The sequence below is a fragment of the Saccopteryx bilineata genome, chromosome 7 (genome assembly GCF_036850765.1).
Source record: "Saccopteryx bilineata isolate mSacBil1 chromosome 7, mSacBil1_pri_phased_curated, whole genome shotgun sequence".
In the NCBI taxonomy this organism is placed as follows: Eukaryota; Metazoa; Chordata; class Mammalia; order Chiroptera; family Emballonuridae; genus Saccopteryx; species Saccopteryx bilineata.
Genome location: NC_089496.1, coordinates 83,010,351 through 83,025,559, shown reverse-complemented (window position 1 = coordinate 83,025,559; position 15,209 = coordinate 83,010,351). Strand labels below are relative to the sequence as shown.

Sequence of the window (15,209 nt, the reverse complement as noted above, 5' to 3'; positions counted from 1 at the left end):
TTCTGACCAACTTTCACCCATCTCACCCAGTATCCTCAGCATTGACCTCCAAAGAACATAGAATTCTTGGATCTGACATTCCATGATGTTCTAATTAGGTCTGTGCCCGCAGTAACCTACACAGCTCAAGAGTATAGATTTGTTTTTTCTCCTGCCCCCTCTTCTAATTCCTCACAGTCATGGCCCACTTGTGGGAAGCTTCCTCCTTCCTGTTTATGATCCTGGTCTGTGTGCTTGACTCTCCTGCCTGGTATTTTTATTTATCTCCAACAGCAGAAGGACTGCTGGGAATAATCTGATGCACATGAAGAGAAAATAAGGATTCACTAATAAGATTAAATTAAATTGAAGCAGATTTTTAACAGTGTGTGAAGCACACTACTAAACACTGTTTGAGATGAGCAGACACAAGCCAGGACCTTATGGAATTTACAGTCTGGTAGGGAAAAAAGATGAGGAATAAGACTATACACGTAGACTCAATTCCTGCCAAATATGGGAAATCCCATGAGAAAGGAATAAATGAAGTGCTCGTAGGGCTTGAAAGCAGGAGTGCTCACGTTTCCCTAGGGGACCAGGAATGAGACTGTGTGATATCAGAGAGCGGTTGGGACAGACGGTGGGAAGCCCTGAGCATTGCTACAGGCTCAGTCGCAGACATACCAATATAGCCTTGGTGGTCCTCCTCCCAGGACAGCCCCACAGAACTTACAGGGTCCAGTGTAAAATGGAAATGCGGGGCCTTTTGTTCAAAAATGAAGAATTTCATGATGGGGAGAGCAGAGCACAGGACCCTTTTCAGCACCAGCTGCACATCCATGGCCCCAGTCCGCCCTGGGCCTCTGCTTCGTCAGGGCTACTTACCTTCAGGAGATAGGGAGCCAAGTGTCATAGTGCCCACTACTTAAACATCTGACTGGAGATAAGAATGAATTGACACGATTACTTCTGATGAATTCTTGGGTTGCTTTCAGTGTTAAAATGTTATTAGACTATGTTTCTGAATACTTCTTGGAGGAGACATTTGAGTCTCCCCCCCCCTTTTTTTTTCTTCTAGAGACAGAGAGAGAGAGTCAGAGAGAGGGATAGACAGGGACAGAGAGACAGGAACGGAGAGATGAGAAGCATCAATCATTAGTTTTTCATTGCGCATTGCGACACCTTAGTTGTTCATTGATTGCTTTCTCATATATGCCTTGACCACGGGCCTTCAGCAGACCGAGTAACCGCTTGCTTGAGCTATTGACCTTGGATCCAAGTTGGTGAGCTTTTGCTCAAATCAGATGAGCCCGCGCTCAAGCTGGCGACCTCGGGGTCTTGAACCTGGGTCCTCGGCATCCCAGTCTGACGCTCTATCCACTGCGCAACCACCTGGTCAGGCAAGATGAGTCTTGAAGGACAGTAGTATTTTTCTTTCTATTTTCCCCTCTTCCATTCCTTCCTGTCCTTCCAGTATTTTTCCATTTAGCTCACACACTCTAATGATAACGTTAGGCTTTACAGTGAGAAATGCAACAGTCACACAGACTGGTACCAGCAGAGGAGTTCAACATTCGAGGGTTGACTTGAAGACTTGGGCCTCATTTAAGATTCCTCCAGGCAGCTTCCCACTGATAGGGATGGCCTTGCCTGTAGATCAGATGTCCATGGGTAGAGTCTGGATTTTCATTTTAAAATTATGTTGTTTTATTTTCATTGAACAATTTGATAAATGGTTTTGAAGAAAAATATAGATGAGCAGAAAATACTCATAATCCCATAGAACTATTAGAAATGGCTCTAATAGACCCTGACTGCTTAGCTCAGTAGGTTAGAGTGTTGTCTTGAAATGACAAGGTTGCGGGTTCGATCCCTGATCAGGGCACATACGGGAAGCAACCAATGAATGCACAACTGAGTGGAACAACAGATGAATGCTTCCCTCCTCCCTCCCCTATTCCTTCCTCTCTCTGTCTCTCTAAAAACCAATCAATAAAAAATAAAGCCCTGGCCAGATACCTCGTACCTCGGTTGGCTGGAGCATCATCCTGAAGTGCAGAATTTGCTGGCTTGATCCCTGGTCAGGGCACATACAGGAATAGCTCAATGTTCCTGTATCTGTCTCTCTCCCTGTCTTTCTCAAAAAAAAAAAAAAAAAAAAGAAAGAAAGAAAAAAGAAGTAAGAAAGAAGGAAAGAAAAAAAAGAGGCTCTAATAGGTTAGAACATTGTCCTGACATGCCTAGGTTGTGGGTTTGAATCCCAGTCAGGGCACATACAAGAATCAACCAATGAATGCATAAATAAGTGCAAGAACAAATTGGATCCCTCCCTTTCCTCTCTCTCTCTCTCTAAAATCAATCAATACATTTTAAAAAAGGATAGTTCTAATGGAATTGCAGTATAAAACAAGTTTTCCGCCTATGTTTCCATTCAATATGTATTATACTTTATGTGTTAATAAGTATCACTATACTCTTTAGTTATGCATGGCTGTTAGTATTCTGTCAAATGGTTGTGCTGTCATTTTCTTATCTAATCCACTCAATTGGATATTTTGAGTTGTTTCGATTTTGTTTTTCTATTCTAAATGGCGTTGCCCTGAATTTGCTGGGTAGGCAGCTTAGTTTCTCTACCTGTTATTTCCCCCTTGTGTGGATAGCCTCAAGATAATTATAATACGCCTCCTGGGTTTGTTGTGTGGTGTCAGTGAGTTAATGCAGGTAGAGCTCTTAGCACAAGTACAGAATAGCGCGTAGCAGACTAGACGTGCTCAATAAAAGCCTTTTTATTACTTTACAGGCCCAGAGGAACTGTTTTGCCTGGATCAGGGAGTCAGTTACTAGTAGAGCCTGGGAAGCCTGATTCAGATTCTTCGCAAAGCGACCAGATGAGGTGCAGGCAGAGAGAGGCCTGGGCTGGGGGCTCCCTAGAATACTTTTCTAGTGGTGTCTTGTCTCCTCAGTTGTAGAGTAAGATCCCAGGTGACTAGGAGTCTTCTAAAATTTTGTTTTTCTTTACATAGAAGAGGACAGCAGGTGCTCAGCAAAGGTTTGTCAGATACCTGACATCTAAGAGCGTTAGCAGATGTTTTTCCCATCACCCTGTGCAGTCATCAAGGCCTGTCTTTACCTTGCCACATAAAGGCTGTTAACTGGGGACATGCTCTGGCTAGAGACTTTTGCCAAGGGCGACTGATCCAAGTCAGCTGTGTTCAACTGAAGGATGACTGGGATGTCCCAGAGATGTGGGAAGCTAGGTGTGGAGGGAGCAAGTTCCAGGCCAGCTATTTGCTGACCTGCTGACCCTGTGATCTTTGGGCAAACAGCTTTCCCTGTCTGCTTCCTTTTCCGTAACACTGAGGGGGACAGGAGGAGATCAGGGTGGTATTGCACAACGGTTAGTTCTGAACTCAATCTACATAGTAAAAGTGCACTTCTCTCCCCTTGCACATTATCGTTTTATTTTATTCACTCTACTCTTCATATTGCAGGTGATCTTGTTTATTTATTCGCTATTTATTCACTAGTTTCTCTGTCTCCCTAACTAAAAAGGAGGCTTCATGAGGGGAGGGGCCTTGCCTGCTTGTTTTTCAGCAGTGACCCAAGACCCAGCGCATGCCCACTGCCGTGCAGCTCCTGAAATAATATGTTGTATGAATGACCCTCAGAACCTGCATTAAAATCTTGACTGCACTTTCTATGCTTTCTATGTGACCTTCAGCAAGCCACTTAAACCACACCTCAGTTTTCCTGCTTGAAAAGTAGGGATTGATAACAGTGCCTCTTTTCTTTTTTTAAATTTTAATTGATTGTGTTTATATAGATTCTAGTGTCCCTCCGAATACATCCTCCCCTCCCCCGTGTTCCCCACTACATCCCCCTTGTCCCCCTCCCTGTAACGCCCTCCCCTCTTGCCTCTAGGATTTGCTTTTCTGCTCTCATGCCATCCTATCAGCCTATCATCCCCTTTCCCTCTGTCTGCTTTTCTTCTGCATCCTTTGATCCCGCCTCTGTCTCTATTCCGTTCCTCACTCAGTTCATATTGTTTGTCGGATTCTTCAAATGAGTGAGGTCATATACTTATGATATTTTTCTTTCTCTGCCTGGCTTATTTCACTTAACATAATAGTTTCCAGGTCCATCCATGCTGTCACAAAAAGTAAGATTTCCTTCTTTTTCATGGCCCCATAGTATTCCATTGTGTATATGTACCACTGCTTTTTAATCCACTCGTCCACTGACGGACACTTGAGCTGGTTCCAGGTCTTGGCTATTGTAAACAATGCTGCCATATACATGGGGGTGCATGTCTTCTTTTGAATCAGTGATGTGGTGTTCTTAGGATATATTCCTAAAAGTGGAATGGCTAAGTCAAAAGGCAGTTCCATTTTTAATTTTTTTTTTTTTTCTGAAGCTGGAAACGGGGAGGCAGTTAGACTCCTGCATGCGCCCGACCGGGATCCACCCGGCATGCCCACCAGGGGGCAATGCTCTGCCCATCCGGGGCGTTGCTCTGTCGCGACCAGAGCCACTCTAGCGCCTGGGGCAGAGGCCAAGGAGCCATCCCCAGTGCCCGGGCCATCTTCTGCTCCAATGGAGCCTTGTCTGCGGGAGGAGAAGAGAGAGACAGAGAGGAAGGAGAGGGGGAGGGGTGGAGAAGCAGATGGGCGCCTCTCCTCTGTGCCCTGGCTGGGAATCGAACCCGGGACTTCCACACGTCAGGCTGATGCTCTGCCACTGAGTCAACCAGCCAGGGTCCCATTTTTAATTTCTTGAGGAATCTCCATACTGTTTTCCACAGTGGCTGCACCAGTCTGCATTCCCACCAGCAGTGCAGGAGGGTTCCCCTTTCTCCACATCCTCGCCAGCACTTATTCTGTGTTGTTTTGTTGATGAGCGCCATTCTGACTGGTGTGAGGTGATATCTCATTGTGGTTTTAATTTGCATTTCTCTAATGATTAGTGATGTTGAACATTTTTTCATCTGTCTATTGGCCATCTATATGTCCTCTTTGGAGAAACGTTTATTCATTTTTTTTGCCCATTTTTTTGATGGGATTGTTTATCTTCCTGGTGTTGAGTTTTACAAGTTTTTATAAATTTTGGTTATTAACCCCTTATCAGACATATTGTCGAATATGTTCTCCCATTGTGTGGTTTGCCTTTTTATTTTGTTCATATTAATTTTAGCTGTGCAAAAGTTTATCAGTTTGATATAGTCCCATTTGTTTATCCTGTCCTTTATTTCCCTTGCCTGTGGAGATAAATCAGCAAATATATTGCTGTGAGAGCTTATTGCCTATGTTTTCCTCTAGGATGCTTATAGTTTTATGACTTACACATTTAAGTCTTTTATCCATTTTATTTTTGTGAATGGTGCAAGTTGGTGGTCTAATTTCATTTTTTTGCAGGTAGCTGTCCAATTTTCCCAACACCATTTGTTAAAGAGACTGTCTTTACTCCATTGTATGCTATTACCACCCTTGTCAAATATCAATTGTTCATAAAGGTGTGTGTTTATTTCTGGGTTCTCTGTTCTGTTCCATTGATCTATATGCCTGTTCTTATGCCAGTACCAAGCTGTTTTGAGTACAAATGGCCTTGTAGTATAACTTGACATCAGGAAGTGTGATACCACCCACTTTATTATTCTTTTTCAAGATTACTGAGGCTATTCATGTTCTTTTTTGGTTTCATATGAATTTTTGGAATATGTGTTCTATATCTTTGAAGTAGGTCATTGGTATTTTAATAGGAATTGCATTGAATTTATAAATTGCTTTGGGTAATATGGACATTTTAATGATGTTTATTCTTCCTAACCATGAACATGGTATATGCTTCCACTTATTTGTATCTGCCTTGATTTCTTTTATCAACATTTTTTTTTTATTGTTCCGAAGTTAGAAGCGGGGAGGAAGTCAGACAGATTCCTGCATGCGCCAGACCGGGATCCACCTGGTACGCCCACCAGGGGGTGATGCTCTGCCCATCTGGGACATTGCTCCATTGCAACCACAGCCATTCTAGCGCCTTAGGTAGAGGCCATGGAGCCATCCTCAGTGCCCAGGCCAACTCTGCTCCCATGGAGCGTTGGCTACAGGAGAGGAAGAGAGAGACAGAGAGGAAAGAGAGGGGGAAGGGTGGAGAAGCAGATGGGCACTTCTCCTGTGTGCAATGCCCGGGAATCGAACCTGAGACTTCCACATACTGGGCCGACGCTTTACCACTGAGCCAACCGGCCAGGGCTTTATCAATGTTTTATAATTTTCCAATTGAAACAGTTATCAAAAAACTCTCAACAAACAAAAGCCCTGGGCCAAATGGCTTCACAGGTGAATTCTGCCAAACACTCAAAGAAGAACTAACCCCTATCCTTCTCAAGCTATTTCAAAAAATTCAAGAGTAGGGAAAACTTCCAAGCCCCTTTTATGAGGCGAGCATAATTCTGATTCCAAAACCAGGCAAAGAGAACACAAAGAAAGAAAACTGTAGGCTAATATCACTGATGAATTTCTCAGGGATAGTTTGCTAAAATTCTCAACAAAATATTAGCAAACCAGATCCAGCAATACATGAAAAAAATCATACATCATGATCAAGTGGGATTCATTCTGGGGAGGCAAGGCTGGTACAATATTTGCAAATCAATCAATGTGACTCATCACATAAACAAAAGGAAGGAGAAAAACCACAAGATAATATCAATAGATACAGAAAAAGCATTCAATAAAATCCAGCACCCACTTATGATCAAAACTCTCAGCAAAGTGGGAATACAGGGAACATACCTCAATCTGATAAGGGCCATCTATGACAAACCCACAGCCAACATCATACTCAATGGGCAAAAGTTAAAAGCAATCCCCTTAAGATCAGGAACAAGGCAGGGGTGCCCCCTTTCACCATTCTTATTCAACATAGTTCTGGAAGCCCTAGCCACAGCAATCAGACAAGAAGAAATAAAAGGCATCCAAATTGGAAAAGAAGTAAAACTATCATTATTTGCTAATGATATGATACTGTACATAGAAAACCCTAAAGTCTCAGTCAAAAAACTACTGGACCTGATAAATGAATTCAATAAAGTGGCAGGATATAAAATTAATACTCAGAAATCAGAAGCATTTTTATACACTAACAATGATCTGTCTGAAAGAGAAATTAAGAAAACAATCCCCTTCACTATTGCAACAACAACAACAAAAGTGCCTAGGAGTAAATTTAACCAAGGAAGTTCAAGACTTGTACTTGGAAACAGTGCCTCTCTTATAAGGCTTTGAGGATCAAATGAGAAAATATCCGGAAGCATTAAGCACAGGGATTGGTACAGAGAATAACAATGATAGTAGCAAATATTTATGTAGCGCAACAGCCAGACACTGACCTAAATGCTTTATGTAGGTTACCTATGTTAATCTTCACTACATCCTACTATTAGGCCATTTTATAGATGAGCAAACTGGGGCCTAGAGGTTAAGTAGCATTTGCACTCAAGATAAGATAGCTGTTATTTTTACGCCTAAAGTTCGTTCCCACCTTTCCGGGGGTGGGGTGGGGGGGCATCCCTCTGAAGGGACAGAGGGCAGCACGCTGTCCTCCAGTCCAGCCGCAGCCCGCCAAAACATTAAGGGTTACTGCGGCCCCCGGCGCTTTATGAGCCGGAGATCCGTGGGCCAGCGCGGGGGGCTGACAATGCTGTGGGCGGGGTGGCGGGGCACTTCCTCGCCTCCCATTGGCGTACACGCCCCTTCCTGTCACTGCTGGGCTCGGCCCCGCCCCCTGGCCCTGCCCGCTGCCAAAGCGAAGCCGAGTGGACGGTTCCAGACGCATGCTAATGAGGGGGCGGCTGCCGTAGCTCATTGGTCAGCGGCGGAGTGTCGGTGAAGTCAGCGCCGAGTCCCAGAAAAACAGAGCGGGGCCAACTGCAGCGTGTAGTGCGAGTGGGGCAGGACGCGCGCTGCTCACCAGCCCGCCCGCCAGGCGACCCGCAAGGTAAGCCCGCGCCAGCCGCCCGCCCGCCCGTGCTCACCCGATGGGCTGCGCCGGCGCTGGGGGCGTGCGCCAGCCCGCCCCCGCGGGCGTTGCCTTTGTTCCGCGCTCAGAGGAGTCGCGTTTAAAGGGCCAGCTGTTGGAAGGACTTGGGGACCCCCTCCCTCAGAGCATCCCCCGTAGTCGCAGGGAAACCGTGGCGCCCTTCGGCCGAACCCTCCTTTCTGTCAGTGTTTTAAGGAAAGTTTCCCAGGGTGCGGGGGTTTGGGGAGACTCCACGGTTTTTTGGTGGGTTGGGGGTACGTGCGATCATGGCCTCTGCTAGGAAAGAATGTCCGCCTGCTCCAGGCTGCCTGCAATATGGGTGGGTGCAGGAGACATCAAAGCCCGGGTGGGTTTGCGCTGTAAAGGGAAACTACCGAGGAGGGGCTCCTCTACTGCAGTTCGGGGAAGAAGGAAGGGAGCGAGCGGCAGGATGGAGGCATTTCAGGTGTTTTCATTCATCAGCATCCTTCTGGAGGAGAGGGCGGCGGGAGGGGCCAAGGACGACCGGTCTGGCCTAGGACCCGCCTGAATTAGCGGATACGTGTATGTGTGTCCGGGGACACCGTGCCTGTCTATTCGTCCATGCTCCCCCCCCCGCCCCATGCCTGGCAGTTCATTACCGAGACGGACGGAAAGGAACTCCTTTCTCCTAATTCCCGGGGCATCCCGGCTCTCCCCTGGCTGCTTTCCGACGTGGCTTCCTTGATAAGCAGTATTTCCATTCAAGTTAGAGGGGGAAAGAGGCTTGAAGTCATTATGTTCCTTTCATGGGGGAATGTGTTGTCGAATTCTGCATCCTCCTGCATCCGCTGTCGTAAGATGGCTTTGAAATTCACCAGTGCATGCTTTCTTCAGGCTGACAGAATTTATTACGCTATTACATTGCTACATAACAGCAGAAGGGATCCCACTGAGCATGGCTCCGTTCTTCCAGACCTTGGGTCGTCCCAACATGTTCTGGCTAAGCCATTGGACTTTTGTTTTAAACTGAGCGCTGGGATGCTCCTGTTGTCGCAAAGCTGACCTACTGAAATTGGCCGAATTGATTTCAGGGCCAGTAGAAGGGAGGTTCATTTAGAGACATGGAACTATCTGGCATGTCTGACAGGCATCTGACATCACCCCCACTTGCGCCCTTTTTCCTTTCATAAGTGAAGGTAGAGATGGCTTGTTTGTATCCACTGCCCTCCTTGGTTTTTGAGCTCCTCTAGATTCAATTTTGTGGTTTTGGCTTGATGGTCATCGAATGGAAGGAGGGTTCTTAAAAGAGGGATGGGCAGCAGATGGGAACAGCAGTCTCAATGACAGAAAACACGTATTGGATATTTGAGGACTCCAGCTCTACAACCCTTCAGAGACATAAGTGAGAGCGATGGCTATCTATGCAGTGAGGGGTGTGTGTGTTTTGGCTTTGAGGGAGGGGTGGAGGAGGAGGATGCTGCCAGCTATTTTTCTGCCCTACCTTCTTGATGCTGCCTTAAATAGCTCTTTGCCAGCCAAGCTCTGATGTCTCAGGCTCTTGGACCAAGGGGCCCCGCATGGAGGGGTTGATCTGTTGGTATCTTTGCCCTGGGCATTGTTAGAGTTGATCGTTAGGGGTTAGTTCCCCAGGGGTTAGTGAGAGCTCATTTCTCAGCTGGAAGGCCCTGAGTTGAACTAGCTCAAGTAATTTCCCTGTAAGGTTTAGCAACTGAAAAGAAATGCTTTCTACCCCATAGGGTGAAGAGAAGGGAAGGTATTGTTGTCTTCCATTGGACACCCACCCCCTGTTGGCTCTCTCCTCCTCTTACCTGCTTTTTAAAATTCTAGTTGGAGAGTTGCTGTGAACTTCTCAGAAGGGATTGGGAATATTGGGGGTTGAGGTAAGAGTTGTGGGAAAGGATGAGCAGATAGATATAGATGCTCCTTGCTGGCAGAACAAAGAACGGTTCAGCTCTCCCCTCTTTCCCCTTCTCCAAAATAGAGTTGAGTATAGATAGCAGAGTCTGGGGTTTTCTTTGCAGAGAATGAATGGGCAGGGTACAGGAAAGCAAACTTTGATTAGGCAACATTAGTAAATCACCTGGTCATCCAGATTTAGTTCTCGGCTCTTCCCTGGATGTGGACATGGATTTGCTGTAGAGGGCACTCATTGGTAATTTAGGATTTATTCTGTTTCTATGAAAATGGAAATGGATGGTCTCAAAAAGCTTAGGTGGAGGAGTTCTGGACCAGAGTCAGGACAGCTGGCTTTAATCCTGGTCACTAACCAGCTTTGGGCTTTGGGCTAATAGTTGCTTCTACTCTCTGGGCCTTGGTAAAGTGGAGGGCTTTGGAGAAGACCGTTTCCCACGGTTCCTGACGGCATTATTGTTCTTAGATTCAAAAGTATAGTCTGTGATGGCATTTTTAGATGCTTTTGTGTTTGCTAAACTGATGTTAAATCCACAACATTGCTGAATGGCATGAAAAAAGCATTCTAGGACTCAGGCTTCTGTTGGATTCAGACTCCCGCATGCGCCGGACCGGGATCCACCCGGCATGCCCACCAGGGAGCAATGCTCTGCCCATCCAGGCGTCGCTCTGTTGCTATCAGAGCCACTCTAGCGCCTGGGGCAGAGGCCAAGGAGTCATCCCCAGCGCCCGGGCCATCTTTTGCTCCAATGGAGCCTTGGCTGCGGGAGGGGAAGAGAGAGACAGAGAGGAAGGAGTGGGGGAGGGGTGGATAAGCAAATGGGCGCCTCTCCTGTGTGCCCTGGCCGGGAATCGAACCCGGGACTTCTGCACGCCAGGCCGACGCTCTACCACTGAGCCAACCGGCCAGGGCCCAGACTCCCCTTTTTTTTGATTAATGTGATATTTGAGGTTTAATTACATGTATATAATTCACAGCCAGAACTGCCCAGCATGAGAGGCACAGACCCTCAGAGCCTGTGGTTGGCTGGGCGGATGAGGGTGGGATGATAGACTGCTGAGGAAAGGGAGTTGCTATAACTCATTCTTTCTGTGTATCCTTAACTCACGGTTAACTTACGGTTATACAGGTGACTGTTTAGCTAGTTACAACATGAGAGTTGAAAGAGACCTCTATGATTGCCAGGTTCAGTCTCCCTCAGTGAATAATTTGAAGAGTTGGGAGGTTTGTGATTTGTCTGAGGTCGTACAGCTGGCAAGATGCAGAGCTGGGATGGAATCTCAGATACGTATAGATTCTAGGTCTCGTGTTCTACACGTATCTCTTAAGCCTCCGCCTCCTCTGACAAATGATAGAAAAGCGAGGAAGACACAGGGGCTGAAGAAGGGAGAGGCTGGAGAAGCAGACTGGGGGCAGGTCAGGTGGGGAAGGAGAAACCACAGAAACCGAGTTGGAAGGAGAAAGGGATGGAGCAGGAAGCTGTGGGGGATGCTCTATCAGCTGTGAAATAGCAGATTTCTGCAGCCCTTCGGGTGAAGTTAAGTATGGAGAGGCTTGGCCTAGACAAGGGTGAGGGTGAGTGTCCTCGGGGTGGGACTGACTTGGAGTCGCCTTGGCTCTCCCGTTGACCCTCAGATTGCAGTGCGGAGGCTGCTTGTTTCAGGGCCAGCGGAGGCCTTTGGAGCCCCTGGGGCACACGGCGCCTGAACATGTGGGAAGTCAGGTGTGCTGGTGGTGATGCTGGAGAATGCTGAGGTTGGACCCAGTTCTGCTGAAGTCCCAAGTTTTTTGTTTTTTTTTTTTGTTTTTTTTTTAATGCAGGAACTGATAAAAGTTTTCCTTGGAATTTCTTTTTAACTCAAGCAGCGTTTTCTCCTCCGACTACCATTGCGCTTTGTACGTTCATTGAGGTAGTATTTCATGTACTCCCTTTCCGAGTACATACTTGAGGATGACTGACTTACTGAGTTGTAGCTCATTTGGGGGGAGCCTACGGCCTGTGACCTGAGGTAAGTCTCAAAGTGTTTCAGTGAGCAAGTAAAGGACTGTGCACAGTGGTTAACCAGATCAGTAACCATTTAAGGGCATAACAGATAATACTTTGAAGTCTAGAGCCCGAGCCAACAGCTGGCCGTGTACAGTGAGTGCAGTTTACTTTGGCTGACTCTTCAGGCCTAGGAAGCGTCTCTGTGGATTTTAGTTGTTCCTTCTTTCTGGGTATGGGTAGGCATGTGTGTCTGTCCCTCTGTCTCACTGTCTTCCCGGTCCTTTCCCACATCTTCCTCTTCTGTACATTTCTTTTTTTTTTTTTGTATTTTTTCTGAAGCTGGAAACGGGGAGAGACAGTCAGACAGACTCCCGCATGCGCCCGACCGGGATCCACCCGGCACGCCCACCAGGGGCAACGCTTTGCCCACCAGGGGGCGATGCTTTGCCCCTCTGGGGCGTCGCTCTGCCTCAACCAGAGCCACTCTAGTGCCTGGGGCAGAGGCCAAGGAGCCATCCCCAGCGCCCGGGCCATCTTTGCTCCAGTGGAGCCTTGGCTGCGGGAGGGGAAGAGAGAGACAGAGAGGAAGGAGGGGGGGTGGTGGAGAAGCAAATGGGCGCTTCTCCTATGTGCCCTGGCCAGGAATCGAACCCGGGTCCCCCGCACGCCAGGCCGATGCTCTACCGCTGAGCCAACCGGCCAGGGCCTCTTCTGTACATTTCTTTTTCTCCCCGGTTGTATCTTTCTCCTTGCCTTCCTCCCTGTCCTTTCTTTACTGTCAATGAGGTAGCTTTGTGGTGTATTTTAATATATTTATTGTGTCATTAAAATTTCATCTTCTCTGTTCTTAATTTGAAATCAGCTGAGTTCACTCTTTTTGAACGTTTGTAGATGTGTTTTACACACAAAACCAACAAACCAACCCCAGTTAAATAGCTTTTTACTTCTGTGTGGTCTTCCATTGATTCCCCATCCTGCCTCTTCTGTGGTCAGTAGTGTCTCTTTATAGAAAAAAAATTCCCAGCTCACTATCATGTGCTTATTGTTTTTATAACAAAAACAGCTATAACAATGGAAAAAGTTTCCACCCTTGTATGTGGACACAAGGGACACTCTCTCCCAAGAGATGTGCCCTATTTCTTGACTTCCTGCCCTGGGAAGCATGTGTGCAGTGTCTTCTCTAACTGAGGCCTGCACTGCAAGGGGCTGAGGATGCTGATGGTGGACCTGTGGCTCTTGTTGCTGATTCCGGTAATGCGTAGAGTGGGGGAGGTGGGCAGGCTGAGGCCGAGAGAGTACTCTGCAGGCTTGGAAGTGTCTCTGTGGATCCTTTACTTGTTCTCGCTGAAAAATCCAGCGCAGTGGTTTTCCTTTGTTTCCCCAGGCTGAGCTAACCCAACCTGCAGGAGCAGGACTCAGACCCCTTTGTTTTTGTTTTTTTTTCTTTTTCTTTTTCTTTTTCTGAAGCTGGAAACGGGAAGAGACAGTCAGACAGACTCCCGCATGCGCCCGACCGGGATCCACCCGGCACGCCCACCAGGGGGTGATGCTCTGCCCCTCCGGGGTGTCGCTCTGTCGCGACCAGAGCCACTCTAGCGCCTGGGGCAGAGGCCAAGGAGCCATCCCCAGCGCCCGGGCCATCTTTGCTCCAATGGAGCCTTGGCTGCAGGAGGGGAAGAGAGAGACAGAGAGGAAGGAGGGGGGGTGGAGAAGCAAATGGGCGCTTCTCCTATGTGCCCTGGCCGGGAATCGAACCCGGGTCCCCCGCACGCCAGGCCGACGCTCTACCGCTGAGCCAACCGGCCAGGGCCCCAGACCCCCTTTGGAAAGGAATGTGTTGTTTCTCAGCTTTCTGGTTTGTGTTGGTTATAACCCAAAGAGTGTCTTGTGGTGACTCAGGGAGGGTGGGCCACCACCGACAGGTGGCTGATGTGAAGTCCCAGATACTTTGATAGATGCACGCTGTAGCCCTTTAGACCTTCCTTCTGACTCTTATCAGTTACAGAGAAGGTTGAGTCTTGGTGCTGACCGTCAGCAGAAAGTTTAGTGTGTAACGTGGCTCTCTCAGGCAAGAAGTCCCCTCAAAGTCTCCAGTCTTTATGTTAAAAAAATCCCGAGTTTTGTGTTCTATAATATGTGCCGGAGCATTTAAAATGCTTTACTGTTGAGGGCAGTTGATGGTCCAGGAAAATGTGTTTCTCTTAGGCCTTCACCTGTCCATGTCCCCTCTCATTATACACAGCGGCCCCATACTCCAGCCGAAGAAGCCAGCAGTGGGGCGGGTGTCACATCTGGGGGTGCTGAGAACCACCCCTCCAGCCTTTTCGCTGTTTCCGGCGCTCCCCTGAGGCCCCAGTCCTTCTGCGCTCTGCCACAAGGTCCTCCCCCACACCAGGACTTGTTCCTCTCCAGAAGACCTTTTCCTCCTGCCTGAATGACGCCTCCTTCTGTTTTCAGACTCCCCTCACCTCTGTGTCTGCTTTTTGCTAACACTGGTTCCCTGTTGGTCTTCTCCACCAGACTGAGAGATCTGGCAAGAGAGAATCTGTGTTTCATCGTTTTAAGTTAAATTTTAATTTGTATCAAAGTTATATATATATTGCTCACAACAATTAGGGGATATGTTATAGCTTCATATTCATTTTGAAATATCCCCTAATTGTTGTGAGCAGTGTATATACATTTGCAGTTTTGAAAGTCAAATAATACGACAAGGCTTATAAGAAGGCTGTGTCCCCATCCTCGTCCTGGTGATCCACTTCCCAGAGTCGGTCACTGAACACGATTTTCTGTTACTGAAGTGACACGTTACCACAACATAGTGGCTTAAAACAACAGAAATTTAGAGTACAGTTCTGTATGTTAAAACTCTGAAAAGGCTGTCAGTGGGTTAAAATTCAGGTGGCAGCCGGGCTGCATCCCCACCTGGGAAGAATCTGTCTTACTTCTTTCAGCTGCTAAAGGTTGCCTGCATTCCTTGGTTTACGGCCCCCTTCCTTTATCTTCAAAGCCAGCAATGGCCAGGTGAGTCCTCACGTTGCATCACTGTCCTTCTAACATAGTCACTTCCTCCTCTGACTCCCTTCTTCTTCTTCCCTCTTCCACTTTTAAGGATTCTTCTGATTACTTTGGGCTTATCTGGATGATTAATCTCCCTATTTTAAAGTCAGTTGATTAGCAGCTCTAATTTCATTGGCAGCCTTAATTTCCCTTTGCCATGTAACACATTTATAGGTTCAGGGGTTAGGATGTGGATGTCTTATACTTTGTGCTGTAGTCACTTTTTTTTTTTTTAAGTGAGAAGAGGGGATA

At 47.2% G+C, this 15,209-nt stretch overlaps 1 protein-coding gene across 46 annotated transcripts in view; it reads left to right on the top strand.

Annotated features, from left to right (window-relative positions):
- Positions 1-7,836: 7,836 nt before the first annotated feature.
- SORBS1 (sorbin and SH3 domain containing 1) overlaps positions 7,837-15,209 on the top strand; it is a 263,566-nt gene continuing 256,193 nt past the window's right edge. For all 46 annotated transcript variants that reach the window (XM_066239033.1, XM_066239014.1, XM_066239024.1 and 43 more), the window contains exon 1: positions 7,837-7,974. The gene's annotated coding sequence lies outside the window, so the exon portion shown is untranslated. The remainder of the gene's footprint in view (positions 7,975-15,209) is intronic.